This window comes from Helianthus annuus, chromosome 17, assembly GCF_002127325.2.
Source record: "Helianthus annuus cultivar XRQ/B chromosome 17, HanXRQr2.0-SUNRISE, whole genome shotgun sequence".
NCBI lineage: Eukaryota > Viridiplantae > Streptophyta > Magnoliopsida > Asterales > Asteraceae > Helianthus > Helianthus annuus.
In genome coordinates, this window is record NC_035449.2 from 4,661,046 (window position 1) to 4,670,461 (window position 9,416).

The 9,416-nt window shown below is 35.0% G+C and overlaps 1 long non-coding RNA gene across 13 annotated transcripts; it reads left to right on the forward strand.

The window, feature by feature from the left end:
- Window positions 1-1,204: 1,204 nt before the first annotated feature.
- Window positions 1,205-7,815, forward strand: LOC110923326. 13 transcript variants are annotated; one of them, XR_004886079.1, is made up of 11 exons: window positions 1,205-1,672; window positions 1,957-2,043; window positions 2,179-2,465; window positions 2,587-2,877; window positions 2,977-3,039; window positions 3,126-3,995; window positions 4,286-4,365; window positions 4,475-4,573; window positions 4,666-6,197; window positions 6,296-6,418; window positions 6,842-7,815. It is a non-coding gene; the product is annotated as an uncharacterized LOC110923326 (long non-coding RNA). The 13 variants fall into 13 exon arrangements; XR_004886080.1 differs by having other exon boundaries at window positions 2,587-3,314; window positions 3,901-3,995; XR_004886081.1 differs by having other exon boundaries at window positions 2,587-3,314; window positions 3,940-3,995.
- Window positions 7,816-9,416: the final 1,601 nt, after the last annotated feature.

Here is a 9,416-nt window from a genome sequence, read left to right on the forward strand (position 1 = left end):
TGTTAATGTTGATAGTTGAACATGTTTGGTTTGTTGCCATGGATGACACGGCATTAACATAGTATTTGGGTGGGGGGGGGGGGGGGAGTGTTTCTTGACTTTTAATTCAAGTTTCAAAGTTGTCATTTTGTGGTTTAAATGGTTGAATCTTGGATCGAAAATGACTTAACGATAACAAAGGATAAGCATTAAGGAAAAAAAGATGAAAGAAGAATCATGTGTTGATGTGTTCTACTTGCCCTTTTTTTCGAAAATATTAAATTAATTTTAACAGGTAAAAGGTGAGACTAAATCCCATGGAAAAGGGTTAGTTATGCATGTCATTTTCTAGTTGTGACATGTTTTGAACATTTGTGGTATTCAATGAAAGAGTAGTACAAGGAAGAAAATGACTTTTGAGACTACAATGAATACATGTATAATGACAAAAAGATGGAGGGATAGCATCATGTGCAAATTTATATTTATAAAAACATGAAAAAGAAAAGCTAGAACTAGTACTGCATATAGCAGCAGAGATCTGAATATCTGATTATGCATGTTGGAAAACATGTTTTTTTCATGCAAAACCCGAGTGTGTCGGCGTGTCGCTAGTACAAGCGCTTCGACTACAAAGAAGCATCCGAGGATGCAAAATGTTTGATGACAATCAAATTGATAGACAATACCAATAACATCATGTCGATCACTAAATTGAAATTTTCTTATACACAATACACAAAATGGTGATCGCGACGGTTCACGAATATTAATTCTAACATTCATATGTAAAACTGGGTAAGCATGCACAAACACATGGGTCTCATAGATATAATTATGAGAAAAAAATAAGGGAAAAGATTGATAAAGAAATGATTATCTTCTACAAACACTGGATTTTAATGAAAGTATATTCATGGTGTTGAATTTTAGAATGTTTATAGAACCCTCCAATTACACAATTAAATCAACTTGAACAACTATATTTTGTTCAAAAAGAACACCTGGCTTTTGTTTCTTAGGTTGTAGACAACAACTCTTACAAATAAGGTTAACCATCTCTTCATTTTTCAATGGTTGTAAATCAATACTTCTTTTTTATTTTATCATTTTGTTGCATTTTTTATTAGTTAATTATATATATATATATATATATATATATATATATATATATATATATATATATATATATGGAACCCATTAAGTCTAACTACCTTTCAAATGAATCTCTACCATTGGATCTTGCTGAAATCAAATCCTGACCATTTAAACTCTATTTTTCAACTGCTATAATGGCAGTTCTGGGCGGTTCTGTACGATCCCCTGATTTTCCGGCCCATCTTTACCACTAAACACGGTTGCTACAAAACTGGGATGTGGGCAGAATGCAGTTGACGACCTCTCTTATATAATATAAACCCTTGCAACCAAATATCCACCTCCATACATACTTCTGTTTGCAGTACAATTCGCCTGTAACCTCCGTATACAACCAACACTCATCGCCCAATATCTGATTGATAATCAAGAAATATGGCGATGTCGAGGGCGAGCTCTTGCTTTGCATACCCTTATCGTTTCTTCACCGTTGTTGCTTATGCGGGATTTGGTGCTCCCCCAATTCGTCATCCAAAGGGTCACCTCCAAATTCTCAATCGAAGTCGCTTAGTTACTTTACGCCCTTTGTGAGCAGGTTTAATACTCATTCCCTTTAAATTGCTTAATTAGGTCTGGGTTTGAAATTGTGCTTGCGATTTGTTTCAGACAGTTGGGATTTTTGTTATTTTGGGTTATAAGAACGAGATCAAAGTGTGGTTTATATTGTTTTCGTTTCACCATTTGATGTGAAATGGTAGATCAAGTGTACAATTGTGCTTGCATTAGTAATTATCTCTAATCTTTATGTTACAAACCCATCTTATCGGAATTGGTTTTCTCGATGCCTTTATTTACTTGCCAATTTGTCTGAAACCCTAGCTCCATCATCAGAAAGGAAGTTCAAGAAGATGAAGACCTTCAATTATCAATGGCAGTTGCTCTACTCTTCTTCTCCTTCCTTCTCAGGTATTTCTCATTACCCCAATTAATGTAATTAGTTTTGCAGTTCTTTCATGCCAACATTTTGATTCCTGAGATTTTGGTAAAATGCTATAAAATTGATGCTTAGGGTTAATATTTTTTCAATTCTTTGAAAATTAGGGTTTATCCTGCTATAATATAAACGAGATTGATTCATTTTGGCCTACATTATCGTCTTGAGTCTCTTGACTTTAATCGTCTTTATCACCGTCGGACTGGATTCTGATAACCAATAGTCATTGTCGAAGAACAAGGGCACCAATTGAGGCCGACGTTGTATCACCTCTGCCAAGAGTATTAATGTTCACCACACATGTCTCACCAGTTGATGTCGACGCCATCTCGTGTTTGTTTGTGACTAGCAAAGTAGCAATTGACCGCTTCTTCAAGAGCTTGCCAAGCACGGGGTATATTTCTTCCATTTCTTTTTGTCACTCATATTTTATTTCTTTTCTTATGGATATCCAAGAATGAACACTATGTAGTTGTATGAAACACATAATTTATATTTCACCATGTCTCCTGTAGGGCTATCAACTACTTGTAACTAACTGAGCGCATTATTTGTATGTCTTCGGAGACGTTTAGGAAAATCACATACCAGGTTCTAGCAAATGATTGAGTGCAGTTTGTGTATTTGTTCTACAATCTGATTACAAAAAACTATCCAATACCATGACCATCAATTCTTACATTTTCATAATTCTAATGTTGTTGATATTAAAGTATATTGATATATTCTCACGTTTCTGGTGCATGCCTGCCATTGTGATTGCTAATGAATTGAATTCTCTACACTTACTGGCTAACTATATTGAGGTTAATTTTTTCGGTTGTTACTTTGCCTATTATTTTGTAGATATATGTTGAGTTCAATATTTATATTTAGGATTTGTAGTCTCTGCATTTAAAATACAGATGTAATGTTCCTCTGCTGTTGATGAATCATGTAAGTACACAAAATGAGCCAACCATGGTCAGGTATATTTCATGTGAAGTTAAATTTATATTCTCTGAAGCTTGTATTGCACTAAAAACATTACACATTTATCTTTATTTTGTTGCAGGGGCTAATTGATTATATTAAAAGTGACTTTGACATCAATGTTCACTGAGAACAATACACATGCTGAATAAATGGATTAACAAAAGAACAACTTTTTAAGTTATGATAGAGCCATTCGTAATGAGCCAAAATTAAGGCCCAAAAGCAAGGTCTTTTGTGTGATCTAGGAAACAACATGAGAACATTGAAGGTAGGGGTGTGAATTTCTGACACGACATGAACCTAACACGAAATTCGCGGGTTTAGGTTTAGTCTAAACGGGTTCGGGTCAGTTTCAGGTTGAACCCGTGAACCCGTTTAGGTTAACGTGTCGGGTTCATGTCAACCTGGTCGGGTTAGCGGGTTGACCCGTTTAACACATTTATATTATATTATATTTTTTTTACAATATGTTTTGTGTCATAAATTAAATGGGGTATGTTTTTATTCCATAATTATTACTTAGAAAGAGAAATTAGTATAAGATTTTGTAATTTAAATATAAATGTGTTACATACATTTGTGTTTTTTAATTAAAATTTAATTTTAATATAGTTATTTCAGAAAATAAAATAAAAAATAAAAAAATTCGGGTTAAACGGGTTGTGTTCGGGACTTCGGGTCAACCCGCGAAATTTCGGGTCGTGTTCGGGGTCATATGAATGATACGAATTTTGGGTTCGGGTTCGTGTAAAATTTTCGGGTACGGGTCGGGTTAAACCCGCTAACCGGCGAACCCAACCCGTTTAGCACCCCTAATTGAAGGTTTGAACCATTCCTTATTAATATTCTTTTAGCCCAATCTTCTGAGGCTCTCAAATTGGCAATATGGACAGGCATGCGGGCTGAGTGACAGCTCCAATCAAGCCCGAGTCAAAACATACCATAGTAGGTCAGATTGGGTTGACACAACCTATTTTTGTCTAGACTTCTTAATCATTAACTTGCTGAATCTGAGTAAAGAGGTTATACTATTTCAAATAATAATCAAAGCTTTTGAATAAAATGATTTTGAAAAATTAACATATTAAAAATACACTTTGGCTGACTTTCGAACTGCTGAACCAATTTTTTTCTATATGACCCGTTAATGACAAAGTAAATCTAAATTATCTTTTTCTAAGTAACCGGAAGAAATTGCCACCCTTTCCTCAAATATATCTTCACTCTTATTTTTGGCAGGCAGTTCATTCAGGTGCATATATTGAGTCTGCAATAACAAAATGCATGGGCGATAAATCATCTTCGGGTTTTTATCCTCAGTAATGTCAATTCTTTCTTTAATTCCATTATTTCTATTCAACTCACTAAGTTCTATACAGGAACTCCTTCAATGTATTCTGTCATAATATATGTGCAAAATGTGGACAGATAGAAGCGTCCGTTGACAATGATATTGTTCTTTGTGATGGTTTGTGTGAAGTTGATACCATCAATTTTGTTTGGATCTACCTCTATTGAAAGCGCAAGGTAGTATATCAATGTTGACCCATTCACCTTTTAATGGGTTGATTTAGCTTTTTGTCTAACGTGTCAAATGTGTCTATATTATTGTGGTTCAGATTTTACTTTTGAATCCAGATGATCTTGGTTATATGAACAATGAAGTAGCATCAACATAAGATAAGGGCTTGATATGCCTGGAGATAAACAAGAGTTACCAGATTCGCATATGACCCCATAACTGCAAAGAGAAATGTTGAGAGACTGGAGTACAAAAACTGTATGAGGCGAGTTTTCACCTTTATAAAGTTTGGTTGAGTTGGGTTGGGTTGTATTTGATCTTAATCGGTCCAATTTAAAAGATTAAAACTAGCTCAAACGTATCAAGTAAAAGAAAAGCTCAAACAGGCTGAAAGTGTCATTAGAAATGGGAAATCGGGAGAAACAGTGGCAGATCTAGGGGGGTTCCTAGGTTCCCAGGAACCCCCTCGGTTTGGAAAAAAAGTAGTGGAAACCTTGGATGATTTAGGATAAATTAGTGAGAATCTACCAAAAGGAAACCCCTGGAAAATCCGCCACTAGGGAGGCAACACCATGGGGTTGAGACGGTTTTTCAATCACAATCAAGCTTCTTCGAGTTCTATTACCGGAGGGAAACGTGAAAAACCCGACAATGGATGGGAATTATTCCCTATGAATTACAAGCATCAACAACCACCATGGCAATAGTGGTTTGTCTATTCATGTTGATATGGCTTCCTGTTTATGAGAATTATTCATGTAGATTAGGATAAACTTTTAGTTGGTAGAATTCGAATAAAAAACTTCGAGTGTGGGGTGGCAAAAGGGGGCAACAGGTGTGATCTTATTCATGAGTTTAATTGGGAAGAGAAAGTAGTTTTTTTACAGTGATTAATATATTAATTTCCCTTCTTTTAGAATTTCTTCTCATAGAGTTGTAATTAAATAATTTCTTCACCATATGTAATATCAAAGAAATTTAGAGAAAGACCGCATAAAATGGGGTTGGGTGTTATAAAATGTATTTTTATAACATTACCTAACCATGTTTATCCTCAAGTCTAGGTCCGTATTCAACTCCAGATAGGTTTGCGGATCCAAGACCTTGAGAAACTTAAAAGTCACGTTGGGGTTGGGATTGGGATTGGTCCAGGTCACGTGTTTGATAAACTGGGTTGATAAACTCTTGAAACCGACCAAACTAACTTAAAGAAATTCAGCGTGTTAATAGGTCTATTAAATGATTACACTAAATTGTACCAATCTTTTATAGTGAACTTATGTTAATGAGTTGTACTTTGAGCACGAATAAAACGGTTTTTATTTAGAATGCAATTCAATATAGTGATGAAATTATGGTATAAAAGCATCCGACCAGCGGGCGGGTGTATCATGTTGTCTCTCTATTTTACTTCTTTGTTTTTATAGGTTCGTTCATGTTGTTACTATACAATACATCAACGTAACCCGTCCACCGGACGGGTATTCAAGCCTGCAAAACTTATGCAAAAAAGGAAATCTATGAGTTAGCAACTAATGCATCAACTTATCAAGAATTATTGATGATGCTTTGTCCTTAAGCTGTTATTTAGAGAGGTTACTTAATATGAAAGAAGAGGCCTTCTTTGTGGTATGTAATATTCGTCGTGATTAATAATATTCGTTGCTTGTAGTTAACTATTGTTGAAACTAATTGTTTCCTATATGATGTGGTCTTGCATTTAACAGTTGGGGAAGCATAAAGATATGGTTCAATTGTGGGGTGAAATCTAGATTCATTCGAAAAGAAGTTTGCAACTGACTCAAAGTTTTGGAGGTGGAACCTGATGTAAAAATCTTACTTTCCCCTGGGTAGGCATGAGATAGCTCTTAACTTCATTGAGAACATGAGCAGTTGAGATCTACCCCAAACAAATAATGCACATTATTTTATTTTTATAGTTCTTTCAAAGACTGTCAGTTGACTTTATCAAACAAGAACTTCTTTGTAGTCAAGTATCATGCGTGTTAGTCTTTTTTAATCAATCCATCTTTATGCCCCTTGTCTACCATACATGACTATTACTTAACCTTTTCATTTTAAGGAGTGCGTAACCATTTCACGTTTCAATGGTTCACCAGTTACTTTTTTCATTGTGTTGTGGTTTTTTTAGTGTAATACGTGATGGAAAGTGTGAAACCCGAGTGTTAACGTGCTTATTTTACGTGTCTTATTGTGTTTTAAGCGGTTATTTATTACGAATGTGATAACTACGAAAGTTTGTGGTTGTGCAGGAAGATCGCTTAATTCGGTGAATTTAAAGTGCGTGGAAGTGAACTGGAGTGTTCGAAGTTGATAAACAACCAAACAAAAAGAAACAGGAACCCTCGAGCGTAACTTACGGTTACTACGGCGTAAGTTACGGTAGTTATAGAACATCAGCGCACATGTTTTAAGATGGGATGGCATTTAAAGGGTTTGAAACACTAACTCTTGTGGACGATGGGGTTTACGGACCTGAAACCGTGACTTACGGTTGTTATTAGGTGCTCACAAAAAGAACAGCAAGTTCCAATCAAGGCTTACGGATAAGAGACATGGCCTACGGATTTAATAGGTAACAATATTAATTATTTTGGGACATCTTCATACTCACGAAAGTCAGCAGCAGCCATTAAACATTGATTTGGGCTCTCATAATCAAACTCATGACCCAACATCATCATCATCGACTTTTGTGGTGGGCCTTCACATATCACGAAAGATTGGCAGCCACTATCGATTATTGGAGCAATTGACAACAATTTTGGGCTTCCATAATATCTTCATATATCATCACAGCACATGTCACGCAAGAGGCAGCCAACATGAATTCTTTTTGGGCTCTCAAATATCACTTGATCATGGGGGACTTCTAGTGGGCCACGAAGAGTAGCAAATGATATTTTTTTTTTTGGGGGGGGCTTTCATAAAAAACTTCATCATCATTCCATCGAAGTGATGGGGAGCAGCCGTAGAGGGAACATCACTTTTTGTCTCTAGAAATCCACCATCATTATTCATCATCGATCCTCCACACAACACCAAATCGATGATGAACTCAACTTCTTTCCAAGCTTTTGAAGGTTGTTCAAGTACCATGAGCGGCTAGTCGTCCCGTGACCATCTCCGAGACTAGGGTTTATGTTTGAACATTAGGGTTGCTTATGTTTACAACTTTTTGGATTGAGAATCGATTAATCTTTCGGTTAGTTATTCTTATTGTTTTTGTTTCGATTAAACAATATCTGGTTATCGTAATCATTTGAGTTCATCAATTATTTGGTTTGTTCATCAACAACCGGGATTAAATTCTAGGATGTCATTGTTTTAAACCTTTAATCATTGAACTTGACCATGTTTATGAAATCTGAAATTGGTAATTAATTGGATTACTATTCATTTGCATCAATTTTTCGGTTTCGATCGTGGATCATTGCAATCAAATATTTTGTCCGTTAATTATTTATCAAAACAAGTTTATCAAATCATGTCTATGTGATTTCCAAATAGTGGTAACTAAGTAACCTGATTTTCCGCATAACCTGAAACCCGGAGATTGGTTCCTTTTCCCATAATTGTTTACACTCTAATTTACATTTGTTTTCACAATCATTCTCAAACTGCAAAAAGTAATTAGTTAGAAGTAGATGATAATTGAAACAACGAACTTTTACACTTTCCACTGATTCCCCGTGGATTCGACACCCTACTTACCCTTTACTAGTAAAAGGTGAATAGGACATTTTTTAATTATATTTTTGACCGACCTTACGACATCGATCAATACGTCAAGTATGTACTCATAAGTTTAATGTATGATACTGTTATGTTAAACAAATATTGATTTCTAGAAATTTTAATTGAAGATATTAGTTATTTACCATAGTAAAAATGAAAAAAAAAATGCAATTAGGCTTGACATCATACCTGCAGATGATGAAAGCTCTACAAAAGCGTGTGCCTAATACCTATAAGGTCAGAATTTAAAATAAGTGTTTTAGTAGCCAATGATCCACTTAAAAGCTCAATGTAATCTGAACCTTGCTTCTTTTTCTTTAGGCTTATTATTATACACGTCAATGTAAACTCATTTTATGACTTCATGTTATAATTAATCTACATAAATTTGGCAGGGAATCTACAAAATAGAGGAAGGTGGTGTATATGGTTATCCAAACAAGACTTATGGAGGAGTAGAAACAATGTTGTCTTCAAAGGAATCCAGCCTAATATAGGAAGCATAAAGGAAGAAATACGAGTTTTGGGGTATCTTTGGTGTAAAAATCGGTCTAAAGCCGTTGTTGGTCTTACATGGGAAAATTGGTGTAATTTTTTTTATTAAAATTTATAAGAAATAATCTTTTCGTTTAGAATTCAAAGGAAAAAAATGTGTTCATAGATTCATTCACGTTTTTACTATGTAATAAATCAACGTAACCCGTCCACCGGACGGGTATTAAACTAGTTAATGGTTGAATAGATGTAGTCAGCATGTTTATTAAGAATATTAACGGCACTTTATAAATTTATGTTCTAAAAACGTTCTTTTTAATTTTTTAAAAGCTATTATTTTAATTTTTTTAGGAGGGGGTTGTATACTTGCATCTCATAATAGTGCTACGTTTAACCAACCTTCACAAATAAGAACATACTAGAATTTTGACCCATGCCGCGCGTTGCAGCAGCAACATCATGTTTGTCATCTCATTACACGCGTAACGATGATAACATTAATGTGCCCGTGCCTGACGTTACACGTTTTTGACTTTGCTACACACGTTACGTTTGTGACATTAATATCATTATACATAGATAATAAAAAGAGTA